General features: G+C 47.6%; 1 protein-coding gene across 3 annotated transcripts in view; it reads left to right on the top strand.

Annotated features, from left to right (window-relative positions):
• Positions 1-22,781, top strand: part of GRIK4 (glutamate ionotropic receptor kainate type subunit 4) — a 318,605-nt gene that overhangs the window by 32,876 nt on the left and 262,948 nt on the right. The window contains exon 1 of one of the 3 annotated variants that reach the window (XM_050921938.1): positions 19,423-19,505. The exons of the other annotated variants lie outside the window; for them this stretch is intronic. The gene's annotated coding sequence lies outside the window, so the exon portion shown is untranslated. Of the gene's footprint in view, positions 1-19,422; positions 19,506-22,781 lie in introns of those variants that run through there. 3 annotated transcript variants of the gene reach the window in all.

Raw genomic sequence — 22,781 nt, 5'->3', positions numbered from 1 at the left:
GCCAGGAATTGAACCCAAATCCCACAAGGCCTAGCCCAGAGCCTTAGACATAAGAGATGCAAATGCACCTGCAAGGAAGAAGCACCCTCCAAGTAAAAGCAGTAGGGAGTGCCTGCCCCCCCGCTCCCTAGAGGAAAAGCCTCCAAAGGAGAGTTCCCCTTGCTGTTTCCTCCAGAAGGGAGTGGGATTTCCCTTCCTCATTTTCAGTGCCTCTGAGCCCCTGAGCTAAGGTGAGTGCTAGATCTGAGAGCAGCAGCCCCTTCCCTTTCCTCGAGTGTGGCCCTGGCGACTCTCATGTCCTGGTTACTCTGGCAACTAACTGTGATCAGACAGCACCAAGCAGCTGAATTCAGCCCCTTGTTCAGGGGAAAATGCTCTCATTGAAGCAGAGGCTGAGCGAAGCCTCCAGCCTTTATTCCACTGAATGACACCAGCATCCATTTGTGCGTTTATTTGTGTGTGCATGGATAAGAAGCGAGGAACGAGGTGATCTGCGGATGAAAAGCAGTGGCGGGTATTGCCGCATGCTAATCAGGGCAGCCGGGATCCTCCTCCCGCCAGCCGGGAGCCCTCTGGGTACCCAGAGGGGCACCCAGAATACCCTGGCACAGTGGGAAGCTGTCAGACCAGGCTGACTGGGGGATTCAAGTGGGAAGGTGTCTTACTTGAGCTGATGGGTGAGGGAAGGGCTGAGTGGGGAACAGTATCCAGGGGCTGCTCTTGGCCTAATCTCTAAAAATAACCCTAGAGAGCATTGGGTGTGATGGTGATAATGAATGTGGTGATGGGAGAAGCGATCGGAGAAATATGTGGGAGCTGGGGTACGGAGTAGTGGGAAAAGGAGGAATGTGTGGAAGAGGATAGAGAAGGATGGGAAAGGGGATGATGTGAAGAGGAGGAAAAGGGGAAGAGGATAGAGAAGGATGGGGAAGGGGATGGTGGGAAGAGGATAGAGAAGAAGGGGGAAGGGGATGGTGGGACGAGGATAGAGAAGGAAGGGGGAAGGGGATGGTGGGAAGAGGATGGGAAAGGAAGGGGGAAGGGGATGATGGGAAGAGGATAGAGAAGGAATGAGGAAGGGGATAGAGAAGGCTGGGGAAGGGGATGGTGGGAAGAGGATAGAGAAGAAAGGGGAAGATGGGAAGAGGATAGAGAAGGCTGAGGAAGAAGATGAGGGGAAGAGGATAGAGAAGGAGGGGGAAGGGGATGGTGGGAAGGGGATGGGGAAGGCTGGGGAAGGGGATGGTGAGAAGAGGATAGAGAAGAAGGAGGAAGGGGATGGTGGGAAGAGGAGGAAGATGGGAAGAGAATAGAGAAGGCTGAGGAAGGGGATGATGGGAAGAGGATAGAGAAGACTGGGGAAGGGGATGGTGGGAAGAGGATAGAGAAGAAGGGGGAAGGGGATGGTGGGAAGAGGAGGAAGATGGGAAGAGGATAGAGAAGGCTGAGGAAGGAGATGATGGGAAGAGGATAGAGAAGGAATGGGGAAGGGGATGGTGGGAAGAGGAGGAAGATGGGAAGAGGATAGAGAAGGCTGGGGAAGGAGATGGTGGGAAGAGGATAGAGAAGACTGGGGAAGGGGATGGTGGGAAGAGGATAGAGAAGAAGGGGGAAGGGGATGGTGGGAAGAGGAGGAAGATGGGAAGAGGATAGAGAAGGCTGGGGAAGAGGAGGAAGATGGGAAGAGGATAGAGAAGGCTGGGGAAGGGGATGATGTGAAGAGGAGGAAAAGGGGAAGAGGATAGAGAAGGATGGGGAAGGGGATGGTGGGAAGAGGATAGAGAAGAAGGGGGAAGGGGATGATGGGAAGAGGATAGAGAAGGAAGGGGAAGGGGATGGTGGGAAGAGGATGGGAAAGGAAGGGGGAAGGGGATGATGGGAAGAGGATAGAGAAGGAATGAGGAAGGGGATAGAGAAGGCTGGGGAAGGGGATGGTGGGAAAAGGATAGAGAAGAAAGGGGAACATGGGAAGAGGATAGAGAAGGCTGAGGAAGAAGATGAGGGGAAGAGGATAGAGAAGGAGGGGGAAGGGGATGGTGGGAAGGGGATGGGGAAGGCTGGGGAAGGGGATGGTGAGAAGAGGATAGAGAAGAAGGAGGAAGGGGATGGTGGGAAGAGGAGGAAGATGGGAAGAGGATAGAGAAGGCTGGGGAAGGAGATGGTGGGAAGAGGATAGAGAAGGCTGGGGAAGGAGATGATGGGAAGAGGATGGGAAAGGAAGGGGGAAAGGGATGGTGGGAAGAGGAGGAAGATGGGAAGAGAATAGAGAAGACTGGGGAAGGGGATGGTGGGAAGAGGATAGAGAAGGATGGGGAAGGGGATGGTGGGAAGAGGATAGAGAAGGCTGGGGAAGGAGATGATGGGAAGAGGATAGAGAAGGAAGGGGAAGGGGATGGTGGGAAGAGGATGGGAAAGGAAGGGGGAAGGGGATGGTGGGAAGAGGATAAAGACTGTGGGAAGAGGAAGGAGTGGGGCAGAGCCATATCGGGCGCTTCTCACAGCATTAGCGATGGCACTAAAATAGAGATCTTGGTGTCTGTGGGAGATGGAAATTCACCCACCCTCCTCACGCCGGAATAAAGAAGGTCTTGCCAAGCACTTCTCTCTCACTGTTAGTCAGCTTAAAATGGCAACAAAGGCCGAGGCTGAGGATGTGCTGCTGCTCTGGGATTGAGGAAGCTGCCCAGAATGATAATTGGGTCTTTTTTCATCTTTTTTATGAAGCTAGCCAGCTATTGCGCAAAGTAATTAACTGGACAGATGGATACATCAAAATTTGTAACTGTTGCCGGCAACATTAAGACACTTTATTTATTTTCCCCCCCCCGAGGCCTTGTGTCAGCCAAAGGGCTCCAAGTTGTGGCAACCCTTCAGAGAAGGGGATAAAATAAATGATGCTTAAAAAATGAATAAATATCATCGCAGCGTATACCGTCAGTACTTGGTGATCACTGCAAATAGGGCCTTGCAAGAGCACCTGTTTGCTTGTGCAAAAGACCCCTTACTTTTGCAGGCAAATGGTGCAACCACCCCTCAAACACGTGCAGTTGTGAGGGGTTATACAAGAATGGAGGAACTGCTACAGCAGATCAAGCCAGTGGCACTTACTTCCAAGTATCTAGGTGCTGGCGCTGATCACTGTCAGAACAATTCCAAGAGCCCTGAAGTGGCCAGTTTTGAAATAAGCTACCCATAATGGTTCCACTATCTTCCTCTCCCGCTGAGCCAGAGCTTGGTTTATGATTTCAAGAAGGAGGGCTTATATCCCTCTCACACTTCCTCTTTAAAACCCTGTAACCCTGTCCAATGCAACTCTGGATGTTCTCTTCCAACCCTTTTAACCTCTTGCCCTCAGTGATTTCTTGTGGCAGGGTGTTCCCCAAGTTAATTAAAGGTTGTGATTTTATGTGTGTGTGTGTGTGTTGCTCTTTTTCACCAGCATTCTAAGTGTGTTACAGAGAGGTGCGAAGCCAAGTCCCCTGCCTGCTCAGAATCTAATCTGCACCATATCCTTGCAAAAAATATTGTAAGCATGGTTAAAGAAACCTGTTGATCAAGGAGAACCTACTGAATATTTATCCTTGTGCACTCAGATGGAGGCAGAGCTCCCATGTTTCTGTGCATTTCTTCTTCTTGTTTTTATCCTCCAGAACTACTTATTCAGACCCTGATCCTAAAGACCCCACATCCCCCCACACTTTTCTGCCTCTGCATAATAAATAATAGCATTTGTGGGAAGGGAAGCAAAACTGATGTCCTGTTGCCCTTGGGAGCCTTTGTCCCTGAGCTTTCCTGGAACGTGAAAGGGATGCCCAAGATTCGGACAGCCGTCGATGTTCCCGTTACAGCTGCACAGATGTCTGTCCTCATTAGGGCTGAGACCATGTAGGTTACAGCACAGTGGTTACAGCAACATCAGAGTGAACATGAAGTTGCTGCAGAAATATTGACAATGGAACCAAGGGGGAAAAAAAATCTCTCTCTGATTAGCTACAGAATTTTCTTCTCTTTTTAATTAGCGAGCAAGAATCGGAACAAGTTGTAACAACTGCATGAAGGTGCAGGGATGCAAGCGGGCGGGAGGGACCTGATAGAAGCTGGCTTTGTGTTAGTGTGCTGAATTTTATGAGAGAGAGAGAGAGAGAGAGGGTGAGGGAAACATGACAGGCAAGTGGTATGCAATGCCTCCTGAATTTGTAATAGCTTCAGCTCCATCTGAATCATCCTCTCATTGGTAAAGGGAATGTAAAGCATTTAACAGATCAAATATTGGAAGAGGAACAACCACCAATACCAGCAGGAGGAACCTCACACAACTCAAACGGGTTGATCAGACTAAAGCCGATTTATAGCATTATGATTTGGGCTTTTAACATGTTAATTACATAATTCACTTGATTCCTGCTTCAGGTTTCCTCTGCCTCTTCCTGTTAGAGAAACTTTTCTCTTTGGCTGTGTCTACACTAGCACTTTTGTCAGTTAGGTGTGTGAAAAAACACCCCCATGACCGACATAAGTTTCTCTGACAAAAGCACCGGTATGGACAGTGCTATGTCGGCGGGAGTGGGAGACAATGACCGCCGCTCACTGGGGGTGGTTTAATTATGCCGGCAGGAGGGCTCTCTTCCGCCAGCATAGAGCGGCTACACAGGAGACCTTATAATGGTGCAGATGCAGTGGTACGGCTGTGCCAGTATAAGGTCTGTAGTGTAGACATGGCCTTTCTGGGAGCTGGTAATTCAGAGATGAAAATTGATCAGGAGTGGAAATGGTTACGGCTGGTAGAAAATTTTCCATAGGAAGTTTTTGTGGTTTTGACACAACTTGTTAGGGTAGGTCAGTACTTTTTCACAGCCTGCACAACTGGCCTGTGGAACTCATTGCCATATGTATTGTTGAAGGCAAGAACTCAGCAGGATTGGCCTTGTATATGAATAACAAGACCACCCAGAGTTAAAATTTGCAAGGATTAAACAAGAAAAAGGGAAAAAACCCAAGAGGTTTTGGAAGGACATAACTCCTCCTGTTTCACAGTATAAAACAACCTTTACAGCGGGGAGGGGGCAAGAAGAAACTTGCTTTGTGGACAGGTTATCCTGTAAAAGCACCTACCTTGGAAATAGCTGGTACTGACCCTGTTGTAGAAAGGATCCTGGTCTAGATGGGCCAGTGGTCTGATCTTGTATGGTATTTTCTGTTTTCAAGGCTTCACGGTGGTTTCTTGCTGTGGACATTTGCTGCCTAGGAACTGGAGATGTAGCAAACTCATTTCAGACATGGGCCACTAAAGCCCCATCAGACAGCAAACAAAACCCAATCTAGAAATCCTTCCCAGGGTCCCCCTTTCTGCTTTTTGTAGACACTTTAAAAATAAACTTTGCAAGTAGTTCATCTGTGATGCAATTAGACTGACTGCCTCTGCTCCTTTTGTGGAAAGGCCTCTGGAGTAATTGATTTTTTTTTCAGTTTGGGGGCTGAACTGTAAAATAATAATTAAAAAAAAAGTTGATTAGCGCTGAAATGGATTTTTTAAAAATGTTTTCAATTGAAAAACTCAAAATGTTTTTTGTTTAGAATTGACTGAAACACTTCTCTGGTCTTGAAATGCCTTTTCCCCAAAAGTTTTTGGCTTCAGTTGTTTTGGGCGTCTTTCACCTCCTTTCTGTTTCAATAGGCCAAACCTCAAACCGGATTTTTCATTTCAAAATGGCAAATCCAAACAAAATGGTCCAAACAAAACATTTCGACTTGGCTGAAACCATCCATCAAATTCAACCTGAATTTATACATAGTTGCAGAGCCCCCAGAAATGCATTTTTTGGCAACAATACTATTTGCAAAAAAAACCAAAAAACTCACCCTAGTCTATGCTTCACGCTGCTGCGTAGTGATGCTGTTAGAAACAAGAGGATTCAAACAGGTGCAGCTTTATTTTCCAAACGTTCATCAGTAGGTGGCGTTCTTGCTGTGAGTGCTGGGCCCATGTTTGATCTGCTGGATTGTTGGGGTTTTTATACTGAGCTATTCCAGTCAATCAGGTCAGTGATCTGTAAGGGTGGAAAAGATTCCAGCCCTTGACATAATAAAGCAATGCAGAGCAGTTATGGCTGGGTAATTAATAGACATTCTTAATACTATTGAAGTCCAGAGTGATAGGATAATGAGCGATAGAAAGTCTTCCTATGTAATAGGGAATAGAAAGGGAGCTACAATGTATAAAAGCTGGCAAGGTTGCCTGCAGCAGAGGTGTATGTCTGAGGTACAGAGTCAGTCTGTGCTATCCCTAACCTCTGTCTGCCACAAGCTGGGAATGGGCGACAGGGGATGGATCATTTGATGATTACCAGCTCTGCTCTTTCCGTCTGGGGCCCCTGGCATTGGCCACTATCGGAAGACAGGATACTGGGCTAGATGGACCTTCGGTCTGACCCAGTGTGGCTGTTCTTATTATCTGGTCCCCGGTGAACAAGGAGTTAATTGAACTTCACCCCATCGCCAGCCTTTTTCACAGCCCTTCAGGGAAGTGGTATAAGAGTGGCTGCTGAAGAGAGGTGGTTTTTCACACCCAAGGCTATAGAGGTGAGATGTCCTGTCCTGCTGAGTCAGTCCACAAGCTCCTGTGTGACAATGGAAGGGTGAAAATAAGAGGTTGGATGTAAGCTGGTTGGAGAGCAGGAGATGAAGGGTAGTTGTGGATGGGGGCTTCCATGGCCCTCTTCCCACATGGGGCAATATTTAAGGCCTCCTCTTTTCATAATGTACAGAAATTAATAAGAGCCTCATCCTGCCGTCCTTACACAGGCTAAACTCCCATCAAAGTCAATGGGAGTTTTTGCTGTGCGAGAATCACAGAGTTGGAGCCCAGAGTGATGGTGTTCGGTATTATGAGTAGGGTGACCAGACAGCAAGTGTGAAAAATCAGGACAGGAGGTGGTGGGTAATAGGTCCCTATGTAAGAAAAAGCTCCCAAAATTGTGACTGTCCCTATAAAATCAGGACATCTGGTCACCCTAAATATGAGGGTTTTGAAACACGAAGGAGAGGACTTATTGAGTGTGCTTGCAGGTTTAATTAATGTGATGAAATTAGGGAAGGGAGGATTTAGACTGACCATCAAGAGATGTTTCCAGGCAATGAGATATGTGAGACTCTGGGGCAGTCTTCTAAGGTCATTCTTTTTATCACAGGAGAGGCTAAAGGCCTCAGCTAAGATCAGGGACTCGTTGTGCTAGGTGATGAAAATGTGCATGGTAAGACACAGAGCCTGCCCCAGAGAACTTACAGTACAAAAAAGGCAGGACAGAGTGTAGTGTGATGAGTGGAACTAGAGGAGGTCAGGATTTGGGGTGGTGTGCTGAGTCTTATAGGACTGGCGGTCAGGAATACAAATTGGGGACAGGTTGTTAGGCTGCTCAGTATGTAACCCTGACGTCTGTGCATGCTTGGTAAAGATCTCTTTCCTACAACTTTGTTTCTTGCCGTGTCATTTATTGCTAATGAAATACAGACAAAGGGTGGGAAGAGAAACTGAGGTTCAGAGAGGCAAAGTTACTCGGTTAAGGGCACATAGCAGGTCAGTGGCAGACCCTGGAGTAGAATCCAGGTCACCTGACTCCCAATCCAGTGCACTACCTGCTAGGTCACATTGCACCTTTCTCTAAGTGAGCTCCAGTGCTTTTGACATTTAGACCTAGACTGGCTAGAGCACTGAGAACAATCAGGTCAGGAATAGCTTAGATAACAGACTGGTTTTATTCTTCTATAATTTCTGTAATTAAAGTAGTGGATAGTCAGTCACATGTTGTTTCACGACTAAAGACATGGGCCAACTGTCCTGTCCAGCTAATCGTACACTAACAATCCTCATATTAGATATGATGAGTCTTCCGAGGTGCTGCGTTTGCCCGTGATATTCATAACAGCAAATCATGGCAGCAGATAAAATGCATTTGGGAAGGAAGATGAGTATAAATAGTTAGCCTGGTAGCAAAGAAAGCCAGGCTAGGCAAAATGTGATCTGTCATCCAGAATGGCCATCAGGAGAGAGGGCCTGCATGCACGGCGTTGCTATAGGAAAAGCCATCAAGCCAGTAAGTGCACTATAAAGCAGTAAAATGCTAATATAGCAAATATATAAATATTATAATCAAATAGGTACTAGCTTATATATATAGGGCTAAAATATCAGCCAGATTACCGAGTCAAGCACAAAATAATGGCATTGGAGAGGCACTGTATTTTTGTTCATGGGATGCTAGACTGGGAGTCTTGCTCTGTGGTGGTGATGATAATTCCTTGCGCTTACAGAACGTCAATATCAGTGGGGAAACTGAGGCACAGGGAAGGGAAGTGACTTGCCCAAGGTCACCCAGCAGGCCAGTGGCAGAGCCAGGAATTGAACCCATATCTCCTGAGTCCCAATCCAGTGCTTTATCTACTAAGCCTTTCTGTGCCTCTATTTCCCCTTCGTCCGTCTCGTCTATTTATATAGTAAGCTTTTTAGGGCAGATAGTCTCTCACTAGGTGCATGTACAGTGCTTTGCACAATGGGTCCCAGATCTCGAATGGGTTGACATTACTGTCATGCAAACAATAAGTGTCTTCAGTCACATTATGACACTGCTTTATCTTGCTTGTGTGAACAGGAAAACATTTTGGAACCGGATTAGTGAGTCATGTCTTATCCCTGGTAGATCCTGATGACGTGGCTGTTACACAGGTATATAAGCTGTCTCTGCAGGGAAGAATAAACCATTTGAGCTGATCTCAAAATAGTAAAGATTTGTCACAGAAAAAATTATTTTAATTCCTGAGGTTTTTTTGAGAAGGAACCACTTTTCATCTAGTCTATTAAAAACAAAAAGTATCTCTTTTCCTTTTGCTTTTTTTAACTTGTCCCCTTTCCCCCTCTATATCCCTTTCTCCTTTTTTCACTCTCCTCTGTATAGCCACTGAAAAAGGGGAGAAACCCCCAAAAATTGCTTTGGGGATTTTGCCCCCCAAAATGGAAAATGTTGAAGAAATGAAAAAGGCCATTTTTAAACCCAACAAACCTATTGGAAAAATTCCATCCAGCTCTAGTTATAATATGTCTTGGCCACAAAGCTATTTAACCACACTTGTTTGTGTGTGCAGTGTAGATACTGCCTTAGAGCTCACCTGAAATAATGTGCATGGTACCGGTGCCTGTGACATGCAGAGACTACACCCTGCAGTGGTTGCAGTGTCCTGCCCTGTCTCCACTTGAATTCAGAGCATGCTAGGCAGTCCAGGCCTGTCAGGGATCTGGTGACAATAAGATGGTCCCTGACCTGACTAACCCATGGTTTGGTCTTGATCAGTGAGATGGGACTCGGCAATGGTGCAAAGAGGTGGCGGATCTCTGGTCCCATCTGAATTGTCCTGCATTAGCGCGGATGGGGCAGGAAAGGAAAGCAGTTCTGGGGAGGGAATTTCCAGCATGATGAAAGTGGGCCTGGTTGGGACTGGCCTCTGCCCAGAAGAATCGCTACAGTCCCTATTCAGCACGGTGCCCCTTACCTCCTACAAGGGCCTCTCCAAACCTTCAGGAACTGGCCAGAGCAGAAGGCTGAAACATCTCGAGATTAGACTGAATCTTAGGGGTGAAGCTGTGTATTCTCCTTCCTGTTGCTGTGCTGCTGACCAGAAGCAGCAGTTTTGCCACCTCAGCATGGCCTCTCCCTTCTTTCCCAAGAAGCCTACCCCCTGGGCCCCAGAAACTCCACCTCACAGTTCTGCTGACCTGCCAGGAGATGTGCCCCCCAAACTTAGCCGAAAGACTGACTGAGTAAAACCTGTCTGTGACGCGTGCTGTTCTAACCTCTGGCTCTGCAGTGCAGGGCCTTCTAATGAGGTGGCTCCTCTCCCCAGGCAGAGGAGTAGTGTTAGCTATCTGTACCTTGGCTTTTCCGCAGACCCTTGGTGATGATTTGATTGTGCCATTTAAAGCTCCTCTTGCTTCCTCTACCTAAGGCAGACACGTCCCTTTCTGAAGCGCCGGTGACAGCAGCATAACACCAATATCTTTCCATTTAGCTGCTTGCTTTGCTTCTCTCCCCTCTCTCTTTTCCCCTCCCTCCATCTCCAGTCCTCTCCAAACAGCTGCCTTTCACCTGATTGGATTTTCACACCTCATTCTGCGCTTCTCCTGGAGCCTGTCGGCCTCGGTTTGTCTCTGAGCCTCTGCAGCAGGCGGCCGGGCTTTTCCCACTAGTGCGCCGAGGACTCTGCTTTCTTTCATCACCAGCTGGCTAGGCACCCATGAACCCGATGAGGGGATGCGTCCTCTGGGGCTCTCTTCTTACGGCTGTGTAGTTCAGATGGTAAACGGGGACAGCGTTCAATTCAATTAACTGGGAAAGTCAGTTAATTCCTCTGCTCCCAAGTAAAGAATGCACTTGCACCATATGCTTATGTCCCACTGATGTAAAGATATGCCTGTGCATGAGTGATTTCTTCAATTAGGGTCTTTCTGCCTCAGTTCTCCAGCTGTACAATGGGGTCAATCATGCTACCTTTGTCCACCTCATCAACTTAGGCCATGTCTACAAACACAAGTTGTACCACTCTAAGTATACCAGTATTGTTAAAGTGGTATAAGTCTTCTAGTGTGGACACAGTTATAAAGGTGCTTATTCAGGTACAGCTTTTTTTCCCTCTCCTGTACAGGAAGGATAATAAGCTTTACTGGTATAACTGTGTCCACACCAGGGGTTGTACTGGTAAGGAAAAAAAAATGGCGCCCCTACCAACATACTGGTACAAAATATGAGTGTAGAATGGGGTTTTGATTGGTAGCATTTTGGAGCAGGGAATGTAATTTGCTGTGTATGGATAAAGTACCTAGCACACTGCAGCACGAAATCTCATTTGGGGTTTGGAGGCACTACCGTAAGCTGAAATGACCCATTTGCGTTCTAGCCATCTCCAGTAGAACTTTGTGTAGCTAGAGTTAGATGAAATGTTCTCAAGGAAAACCAGAGCCACAGAAGATTTACCTGGGTTAGGATGGTACTGCAAACCAAAATAAAGAGACCAAGCTCTTGGAAAGATTCACCGGGTATCAAAGGACTGATTCACCCGTCCAGCCTGGTGAGTAGTGAGAGCCAGGATGACTCCCGGCATTGCACTGTAATCGTGAAAGCTATTGCTTCAACGTGAAGCTGGGTAGAATTGGGAAGTTCTGGTTCTGAATTTTGCTTTGCAATTGTGAGCCCAAGTTTTCCCCAGTTTGTTAACTCCAGTAACAGCTGGGGTGAGTTTGACCCATTGATTTCAACTGAACCTGTAACTCCAAATCAAAATTGGGAAGGAGCTAAGGTGTGCAGCATGGAATGAAACCAAAGGAACCCTCCATATCTAAACCTCTGCAAAGCAACAGATCGGCTGTGTACTTCTGCATAGCTCTAGTTTTGATGTCCCTGGTTGATAAGGTCATTAGAGAAACAACAGCCACATGTGATACTCCAGGCTGGAGTCTGACCCTGTAGTCTGTTCAGGTGACACAGTGGATTTGTTTGTTTGTAGCCTCTGCTTCTCTTTCCGTGGGGCTCTTTGACCTCAGGTATGTTATTGCATGTCAGTTGCTGCCGACTGCGGAGTTCTCATGTTTCTATAAGGTAATGGTGATTTAAAAGTGTGTTTTTTACCCTGAAAAGTCGCTGTGTAAAAATGCCTCTTTTGTATTCAGTATATCTGCGCCCTGTATCTATTCAGTCAGATCTGCTAGCTAGAGTGATAAAAATAAGTTTGTGCTACTTTTTTGCTCCTGCCAGCTCTGCTGAGAGACAGCAGCACAGGGAGAGGAAGCTGAGTTTCATCTGGCTCATACATCAGCAGACATGCTGAGTCCCAGTTGAAAGGCCAGCCATCAGTCGGTTACCCATGTGCAACTCCATGAAGACAATGGGCCAGGTTCTCAGCTGGTGTAAATCAGTGTAACTCCATGAACCCATTGTGCATGCATAGCGGTAACAGGAGCCAACATTCGGTCTGCCGGATCATTATAACTGGTGACAATTTATGACAAAGAAAGGACCCAGCATGACTCTCAGATTCCAATGGGTGTCTGAAGGACTGGCAGGGAAAGGGAGGGAAAAGCCCTTTTTTTTTCTGGTAAATGAGATAAGCTTGCTCGTTTGATCTGGGGTGAGGAACACACAATCAAGGGATTGCAAGGTGCCGTCTGTGTGGAGACACTTCTCAGAGTGGTCCGCCTTATTGAATAAGGCTCAGCAGGTAGAGTCTGAGTTGTGAGGGCTCACCCAGGCTGGGGATTGCGGGTGAGGCTTCGTGTTCTGTATTGGCAGATTAGTCCAGCTGGGCACTTTGAGGGTTTGGAGTTGGTTTGTTTTTATGCTTTTAACTTCTTCAGTTCTGCAGAGGTGGCTTGGAGCCATTACAGCTCACTCTGGTCTCTTTCCTGTGTTCAGGGTGTTCTGTACCTCACAGGATGTTGCTACAGGTGAGCTGAAAGGTGTGTTCACATTAGGAAAATACATCAAGGTTTTACTATCGCAGTCTAGGTTCCTAGTGAAAGAAAAGCTCTAAAGGTCTATCTTCATTGCAGAGGTATTTTAAGCTCTTGCTCCAGTGTTGCTCCAGCCTCTCCCCTATCCATGTACAAGAACCTCTAACCTGAGTTTAGTGTGCTTTAGATCTGAGCTAGCTGATGTGTCCTGGGGTCTAGGTCGGAGCCTGCTGCTGCTTGCAGTTGGGCTGGTAACGCACCCACTTTGCAGTGAAGACGCAGGCTGAGCTGTTAGAGTGCTGATAGTCCTCCAGTGCTTTCCCCCGTACATTCAGAAGGACAGACATAGGATCCCACAATTCGCTAGAACACCTCTGCTTAGTGCAGCACAAAGAAACCTGGAAGGTGCCCCTGAAATCCTAGCGACGCACTCTGGGGAGCATGGCACCAGTGAGGGCACGGTAACTCAGGCAGGGCTTTGCACTTCGTGGCTGAGCTAACCGATCGGCTCCGACCCAGGTGCCGATCACCCTGGTTAACTCTGCAGTGAAGACATACCCGAAGGGTTTGTCTCGAGTAGAGTTGTTTTCTCATCAGGTTAATTGATTGATGCCGAACCAGAGGGTGAAGAGCAAACATTTGTGGCCTGTAACAAACAAACACTAGTCTTTACAAAGGTGCTAGGCATCTTGAGTTAACTGGCAATTGGTCAGGGCCCCAAGTGTCTTAAGATGAGAGAAGGGGTTCTAAGAGGGCATTTTATCCCCATAATCCCAGACAATCACTTTCAAGACCTGTTTTCCTCCTCTTTTTTCCCCCTTTTGTAATACTTAGCATTTACATCAAGCACTTTATTTTTTCAAAGCACCAAACAAACATTAACATACCCGAAAGAGGGGAGTAAATAATTTTAATCAACTGATGGGGAAACTGAGGCACAGAAAGGCTGCCACTTGCCCAGGACAGACGAACCAGGATTAGAATCTGGGAGTCCTGATTCTCAGCATGGTCCTCCCTGCACTGGGCTGGGCTGCCTCTGTCTAACCTTTTTTATTTGCGCATAAGACTACCTGCTCCTGTATTTTCCACTTCATGCATCTGATGAAGTGGGTTCTAGCCCATGACAGCTTATGCTCAAATAAAGTTGTTAGTTTCTGAGGTGCCACAAGGACTCCTCGTTGTTTTTGCGGATACAGATTAACATGGCTACCACTCTGAAACCTGTCTAACTTTTGTCTCCACTGGGATTTCAACCCATGGAGCTGCACCAATGCCAGCCCCTTGCACGAACACAATTTGCATTGGTGTAACAGTGTTTGCATCAGTGCAGCTACGGCAGGGGCCAGAATGTCAGTGTAGACAAGTCTGTGGCTCCTGCTGATTTATTTAATAAAGAATGCAGTCTGAGATTATTGCAGGGGACCTTGATCAAAAGCACAGAGGTTATCCAAACTCAGCTGAAAACAGATAGTGCCCCAGCACAACGGGGTCATGGCTGCAGCTAGCACTCCTCCCTTATGTCCTTCAGCTCGCCTCTTCGGGGTGGCGGTGGCGGTGGGGGAAAGAGAAGAAAAATTGTCGTCTTTTTGCCAGGCTGGGAAGAAAACAAAATATGAATTGTCGTAATTTAGTGGGCTCCCGAGTAAATTTGTATTTCATTCTGATTATGGAGTGTGTTCTCTAATTGCGGCAATAAAAAGGAATAGTCCATCTTCTCAATGCAAACGGCAGTGCTGATTGTTATTTAATTAGTTGATTCCAGTGTTCCAGGGGTGAGCTCGGAATTACAATCATGACTCCTATTATTTCAATCAGATTGCTGAATTAATTAAGAGGACAATAGGATTCTTCATTGTTGACGTCTTAAGAACGCACAGCCATAACTTTAAAATTGAAGGAATAATAAAAGGCCATTATGGATTTCCCTCCTCTCCCCACCATAACAGAGCACTTCGGAAAGACACAAATGGTTTGCAGTATTCCACTCCCTCCTCCCTCGTGCAGTGGGCTCACTGGGAGAGCAGCCGCTGGAGAAGCATTAAAGGTTTTGATTCAAGTTCCTGGCCCTGCGAGGGAGGAGGCTGGAGTAATGCTGTGGGAGAGAGGGAACAGCAGTGTCCCTTTTGCAGCCGTTTGTGTGCCTAGAATGGCAATAGCAACTGCGCGGCAGCAGGAGAGCATGTTGCTGGAAATGGAGAATGAAATGGAGAAAGCAATTCTACAGGGTGGAGAGAGAGAAGTGTGTGGGATGGGGGGGTTGTTGCTGCCAGATTGCAGCACTCTTCACCACTCTCCTTTTCACTCTCTCTTCCTCTGTGAAGTTCCCAGACCTCAACTAAGCAGAGTCAGTAGCTGAATGGGAGAATTCTGATAAAAAGACAGCGGGTGCTGCAAGAAATGGTCAGTATGTTGGATCCTCAGTCACTACCACACCCTGCGTCTTTGTGTGGTGCTAGGGAGTGCCAGGCTACTGGAGTTTATCTTCACTGGGGAATGGACTCAAGATGCCTGACTCAGGTTCGCCTGGGTTGCCTGGTAGTGAGTCGCCCTAAGAGTTATGTCTACACTGCAAAAAGGGGTTGTGTTTAACCCGAGAGCTAACTCCGGTTCAAATTTCATTGACAGAACACGGAGCAATGGTCTCAAGTTGCAGTGGGGAGGTCTCGTCTGGATATTAGGAAAAACTTTTTCACTAGGAGGGTGGTGACACACTGGAATGGGTTACCTGGGGAGGTGGTGGAATCTCCTTCCTTAGAGGCTGTTAAGGCCTGGCTTGACAAAGCCCTGGCTGGGATGATTTAGTTGGTGTTGGTCCTGCTTTGAGCAGCGGGTTGGACTAGATGACCTCCTGAGGTCCCTTCCAACCCCAATATTCTATTATATGAAATAGCAGCGAAGACTCAGCTGCCCAGAGTGATTGAATTAGCAGCTGTTGAGTTAGGTCTATATCGGTATAACGACGTTGCTCAGGGGTGTTAAAAATCCACATCTCTGAATGACATAGTTATACAGACCTAACGCCCCTGGGTAGACAGCGCTATGTTGGCGGGAGAACTTCTTGGAGAGGCGGATTAACTGCACCCTCTCCATCGGCATGGTAGCATCTTCACTAAAGCACTACTTGGCACGCCTGCACTGCTGTAGGGGAAGACGAACCCTGCGTTAGCACGTCTCCTCTGACAGGTCAGTTAAAAGCACTGCCAGACTGTGCAGATTTTTGTGTTTGAATGGGACTTGAATAAGTGGCAGGACTTTAGATATAGCTTGAGTTAGCTCTTAAGTGAAGATAAACTCCTAGGTAGGACTTAAAACAAAGGGCTTGAAAATCCAGAGCTTTTCCATTGAGTTTAGTGAGACTGTGAACAGGTCTTTTGGGCATTAAGGGGTTTGTGGTACTTTTTATGAGAGAAGGGGGGTATTAACACAGATGGCCTCACTCAATTCAAATGCAGGTTGTTGTATTCCATCCACCTAAATTCCCCCTGGATATGGGATTCTTCTGGAACTAATCTTTTGTGAAGAAGTATTTTCTCTTTTCACTTTTAAAATTAGCTGCCTTTCGCTTTCAAGGAACGTGGGGACAGTGAATGAAGGCAGCCAGTTAAAAACAGATAAAAAGTGATGCTTTAACAATGCATGATTAACCTGGGAGACTCGTTGTCCAAGTTATAATATAACTTTTGAGGGCAGAATTGGACATTTATATGGCTGACAAGAATATCCAGAGTAATACTAGTATTGATGAAATAAACAGGAGTTGTAAACCCTCATGCTTCACGGCATAAGTCTGATTTATAGGAGTCAGGAGGAAACTTATTGTGACATGCTGCATCTTTAGGAACTATTGTTTCATCTTTTAAAAGGTTAACCGTATGTTTAAGCTAACTCATGAAAGGACAAAAACTTCAGACTATTATAGTGAGATGGGCCAGACAATATAAGCCCATAGAATTTTCACAGGCCTTTGAATCAGTATATATTTGTGTGTTCCTCGCTTGCTGGGGGGCTCTCCATCTGGAATCAGGAATCATTAGAGGGTGATTAACGCACATTCCCAAGGCTGGTTGTGCGGATACCCAGTTTTTGAGGATTCGCCCTCTGGGGAAAGAGGCTGTGACTGTTTTGAGCTATTTCAGGAGCCCGGAGAACAAAGAATTTTGCAGAATAAAGACTGAGCTTGATCTGACAGTGGGGGCATTGTGAACTACAAACTGACATGCCCTGATAACCAGGAGAGGCAATCCTTTAAAGAACGTGTTGAAAGACCCTGAAACCTGTCTGGAATCCCCATGAGGACTGATGGGGTGGGGCAGAGGCGGGCATCTGATAAGCATAAATATGCATTGAAATCCTTTTATTGTCTATGCTTTCTTTTTTTATTCTAAAATAAACGTACGCTGCTTTGAAAGAATGATGTGGTGAGGACACAAGGCTGGATTAGATGTACCACTGGTCTGACCCAGTACGCCACTTCCTATGGGTATGTCTGCACTAGAAATGCTGCAGAGGCTGGAGTGTAGACATTCATCACAGCGATAGAACCGGATCTCCCATCACTATAGTAAATCCATCTCTCTAAGTCAATGGAAAAATTCTTCTGCCTAAGCAGGAGCTTAGGTGTGTTTCCTTATGTCTCACAGGGAGGGACGTTTTTCACAGCCTTGAGCAATGGAGTTAAGCCAACCTAACTTTGTAGTGCAGATCAGCCCTATGCTGTGTAATGTTGCTGTACGCTGCTGAGGCACTGCTATTTTCCACCCCAGAGGAGGCTGCATTTCAAGTTAATTTTGTGTGTCTCTAGTTTGTCCTCTTAGTGTTTTGAGAATCTTTCGGACTCTCTTCCATAGAAGAACATCATTACTCCGTGTGCACATGTCTGGATTGTCCAGTAAGGACACCCAATCCCAAGAGAAGGCATCAAGCCACTGGACTAGAACAGAGTCCGAGTGAAACAGTAGGGAATCACCTAACAGTTGTTAGTGAACCCTGCGTAGAGCCCTTCACAAAAATGGGACTGTAGGGCACTTCTCTGAAACCTGCACTAGTTAGCAAAGTGGCTGTGAATGAGACAGGCAGGAGGTATCTAGATTTCTCAGTGAAAACAATGGTTTATTGCGTTACCTTTTTCTTTTATTGAAAATGTATTCCGTTTAATGACCTTTCGGGCAGCTTATTGTGATGTGGCTTTTATTGTCACTGACTGCAAATTTGCTGGGATATTACAGCTTGGCAGTAGCAAAAATCCCAAAACGGATTTGCTCATAAAATATTAGAGGAGATATCAAACATGCAGTACTAATCTTTCCCAGCCAAGGTGGGCCTTGTGGTTTCCTAGTGGCAGGCTCTGCGCAAATTGCCCTTCCCTTGGTGTCTGTATGTGTCAGGCTCCAGGGCTCAGACGGGAAAGTTGGACAGGGTGTATTTGTTACGTCCCACTTTTCATTTTAGAGGCATGATGCTAACCTCTTTCTGGGGAGGCTGTAGGATCTAGTGGCTATGACACTGGACTGGGAGTCAGGAGGCCTGGGTTCCATTCCTGGCTCTGCTACTGATCTGCTGTGTAACCTTGGGCAAATCACTTCATCTCTGTTTTGCCACCCATCCTTTGTCTATGTGGATTGCAAGTTATTTAGGGTAGACATAGTCTCTTATTATGTGTATGTACAGCACCTAGCACATTGGGGGTCTTGTCTCAGTTGAGGGAGGTTCTCCTCATAGGATCATGGGGGTTGACTAGACAAGGGTTGGATGTAATAAATCTTAGGGCAGCCTCTTTGCCAAAGTGACTCCCTTCCCCATTCATTCCTGCTGGGAAATGAACTGTTCTATCCTTAGAAGGAGGGAAGCCCATAAAGATGCAGTGAACAGAGTATTGTGCAGTGTGGCCTGATTCTGCAAAGTGCTGAGCACTACCAAGGAACTTGAGAGCAGGGGAGTCTTTTGGCACCTCTTGGGAACCAGCCCCTCTTTGGCAAACCAAAGTACAGACGGCGGTGGGGGAGTTTAGAGTGGAGGTGGCATGTTTGGGGGCGGAGGGGGTTGCAAATTTTCACTTGGAAGTTGGAGCTGGGACTAGAGGGAGTTTAGGAGGGAGAGGGAGGTTTTGCTGTCCCATAAAGAAATCCAAGCAGCTCTTAGAGGTGAGGATGACAGGCGCTAGAGAGAACCCCAAGATAAGTAGATTCCTGTCACCAGGGCTTGCATTAAGAAAGCATTAGATCTACTGCTTGTATGGGGGATTTCCTCCTTGCTAACCCTGCACGTCGCCTCCTGTCTCCTCCCCTCCCCCCCCACACCTCTTCAGCTGCAGCAGTTTGGAAATGACCTCAGGATTGCCTGAATCCCTGCTGTGTCCTGGAGAGTGTCGATGTGTTACAATGGGTATCTGGTCGCAGGGGTAATTTGGTTGGGAGTGTTCAGATGAGCTGGGACAGGAGGACCTGACATGCAGATAATTCAGGGAGCTCCTGGGCAGCTGTTTATCATGATCGTTTGTTCTGTGTAGTACCATAGTACCTAGAGTCCCAGACGTAGATCAAGACCTTGTTGCGCTAGGTGCAGCACAGAACACGCTTTTCATCTGCTAACCAACCTTGATCCCCATTTACCTCTCAGTTCCCTCCCCTTGTCCCATCCTTCCTCCTCTTCCATGCACACTTACCATCTCCCCGCTGTTCCTGTCTCCCTGCCAGGCTGATCCCTGAACAAGTGTGTTCTCACCGGCTAGAGAAAACTCACCCTGGCAGCAATTCAGCTGAGCTTTTAGCCAGACGTGAGTAACGGGCAGTATTTCAGCATGGCCGGGAGCTTAATGAACAAACTCTGTGCCAGAGCAGGGACGGAGCAGCCCGGAGATCTGGTGGTTTATTTGCCACTCTTGCTCCACTCCAGAGACTGCAGCCGCAGCCTAGATATCCTTTCCGTCTCCTTGATCTGCTGCAGCCAGCTTCGGAGGCCGCCCTTGCAAGGACAAGGCTGGCTACTCCTTGGAGTTTGGAACCGAGATTCGGAGGAGGTGACCATGTGCGAAGGAGCAGGGTGGGAATGGGGGTGCAGCCCTGGAGCTGTTGGGGATGGGGTGAGGGCTCAGCAGCAAGGATTGAGGGGAGGCTTTGGGGGTGGGGAAGATGATGTTCGAGATCCGTCATCCCCACCGTGTCTACTGCTCACCTGACAATTCGACAGGATGCCAATGCTCCTGAACCTAAATTGGATCCAGATGACTCAGAGGTGGACAGCGAGGATGGGGCAGGGGGACTGGAAGTGATGGAGAGATGATGGATATTTTTCTCTTTTTTACTTTGACTTTTAACCCTTACAAACCCCTTGTGCTGGGCAGCAAGGGAAGGGGCGGAGGGATCAGGAAGAAATTAGTTTGTCTCCTCAGTTTCCTCTTGCTCTTTAGAAGTCAGAGCTGAAGAAATACCTAGTGGATGGTCCTGTGCAGCTTTGTTCCCTCCGGTCTATTCTCTCATCGCCTGGCCCCACCTTCTTCACACCCCCTTACCCGCTTCTTACCCTTCTTCTCCCACTGCTGCTGTCTGCAGCCCAAGAAAATCCACTGCCACCAGCCTCTGTCTCCCATAACTGACTGTCTCTGGGCTTCTAAACGTCTTTAATCGCTCTTTCCCTCTGATAAGTCAAATGAATTTTTCTTTTTCCTGGCCCGCAATTCTTTGCTGTTAGCCGCTGGACTCGGACAGCGATTCGGTCAGATATTAGGAGATGTGTTTGTTTATTTCTCACCTCCATGGCGGAAGAAACTCACATGAGAATTTGTAACCCAAGAGGAAAAGGTGCCAGTTCTGTTCCCAGGGCTCAAGGGGGAGGATAAGGATTTGTTGGCCAGGCTTTCTGCATCTTTGTGATCAGAATCATTGAAAGTTAGGTGAGGACCGGTCCTCCAGGTAGGAGATGCAGAGATAAAGGAGCCTGGGAGGAGAGAAGGAGATGAATAGGAAAGGTGGAGAAAAGGGAGAGAATCGGGGAGAAGGAAAAAAAAGCAATGAACACCTTGGAGATCTGGAAAAAAGCTAGAGAGAGAAGAGCACAAAAGACTGGCAAACTGACAGTCAATTTACTGTCTCCAGGAGGGACCTGGAGAAAAAAAATCAACCCTTTGACCATTGCTTAAAGGAAGGTTCTTTTCAATAAATGAGTTGTTGAATTGAATCTCCTGTTTTCCCGGCTCCATGAGGACCAGAAGCTCATGGAGGAACAAGTCAGAAGAGCCCATGCAGTGATATGGGAAAATGTTGCACCCTCTGCCCCTTCCTCTGCTAGTGGGATCTTGATGCTGGGGCCTCGTCAATGCAAATGACGTCCTCTTAGCGGGTGGAGGGAGCTGCTTTCCGCAGCAGCGTCTCTGGCCTGTTTTCTTTTTCCCTTGTGGTTAAATTGAGATGGAGGGTGTGGTAGAAATGGATCTGTCCTCCAGGGGGTGGAAGGGTGATCTAAGCCTGGGACTCCATAGATCTGGGATCATGTCTTGGCTTTTGCCAGAATCCCTGTGTGACCTTAGGCAAGTCACTTAGGCTGGGATTTTCAAAGGAGTTTAAGGGAGTTAGGTCCCAACTTGGTGGAATTGAGGCACCCAAAGCCCTTAAGGCTCCTTTGAATCTGCCCTTGTCTCTGTGACTCGGCTTCCCCTGTGTGCCATGGGGATAATATTCCCTTTCTCCCACCTTTGGTCAGTCTGGTCTATTGAGATGGTAAATGCTGCGGGACAGGGACTGTCTCTTACTGTGTATATGTGCAGCTCTGAGCTCTGCAAAGCCTCCTTTTTAGACCAATGTTTCCTCTGAGCTGGGGAGCATGGAGTTCACCTGGGACGCTGGGCTCCGTTCTTTTCTATCTAGTGCCTGGTCTTACAGCACCCGTGTACACTGTCCACATGATTGTTTGGGGCCACTGTTGCTGCTGCTGCTTCTCTCTCGGGATTTGCCTTGCAACTGCTGGCCTTGGGCACTAGCAGTACACCCCAGGCCTCCCCCTTCCTCTGCCAGCTCAGCGTTTCCCAGGGGTAAGCTGATCTCACTCTTTAGTGGCAGGCTGGGTGGGAAGGAAAACGATCTGCCCATCCCCTAGGGCTTAGGGTGACCAGACAGCAAGCGTGAAAAATCAGGACTGTGTGTGTGTGTGTGTGTGGGGGGGGTTATAGGAGCCTATATAAGAAAATGACCCCCAAATTGGGACTGTCCCTATAAAATCGGGACATCTGGTCACCCTACTAGGGTTGCATGGGGGCACAGAGGCCAGAAGGCTGGTCCCATCTCCTCCCATTAATCCTCACTTTTGTGGGCTTTTACACCTGTCACGGAGTTCCCGGACGACACTCTGGAACTGCTCCCTACAAAGCCAGTCAGGACTCTGGTGAAGTCTCCTCTCTCTGAGCAGACTGTCTTCAGGGCAAGAAGCTCACATGGCTTCCACCTTCCTGGGTCTGACCTTTGGAGCATTCAGTATATGCCCCTCGATGCGCTTCCCACAACGAGTCCACCCTGGCAGAGTCCTGGGGAAGCCACAGGGTCCTGTACCCCAACTTCACAGTCAGATGTGACTCTTAGCCAGCCAGTAAAACAGAGGTTTATTAGATGACAGGAACAGGGTCTAAAATACAGCTTGTAGATACCGAGAACAGGACCTCTCAGCCAGGTCCATCCTGGGGGTCAGTGAGCCGGACACCCATGTCTGCACTTGCTCTTCGTCTCCAGCTAGCTCCAAACTGACTCACCCTCCAGCCCCTCCTCCTCTGAGCTTTGTTCCTTTCCCGGGCCAGGAGGTCACCTGATCTCTTTGTTCTCCAGCACCTTTAGCTATCTCCTTGCTGGGGGGAAGGGCCCTGGCCATTAGTTGCCAGGAGATAGAGTGTCGGCCATTTATGTGCACTGGCCCTTTGCTCTGCAACACTCTCACCCCCTAGAGACTTAAGAAATGCATAGGGGAAACTGAGGGCGCACACACAGTATTCAGAGGAAACATTAAGAACAGTCCCACTTCGTCGCAACACCCAAATGTGGAACTGAATTTAGACCTGGCACAAGAGGCTCAACACTTGCCCAACTATGCAGGGGGTTGTGCCCACTTATGCCAAAGCTAAACTTGGCTTTAAATCTGCAAATCATTTTAAGATTATGAGGGACGGAGTGAATTCTATGTGTTCTACTCCCACGCTTGGCGCCGTAATCTTAATGCACCTTCTGGTAGTGCATTAAGCTACATGACTACACCTCTGTCACGAGTTGTTTGTTCTCTCAGCCTCTCACCAGGTGGAGACAAATTTGCAGGGGAG

The sequence above is a fragment of the Gopherus flavomarginatus genome, chromosome 13, assembly GCF_025201925.1.
Source record: "Gopherus flavomarginatus isolate rGopFla2 chromosome 13, rGopFla2.mat.asm, whole genome shotgun sequence".
Lineage (NCBI taxonomy): Eukaryota > Metazoa > Chordata > Testudines > Testudinidae > Gopherus > Gopherus flavomarginatus.
The sequence above is the reverse complement of the archived record's forward strand: the minus strand, read 5'-3'. Positions and strand labels throughout refer to the sequence as shown.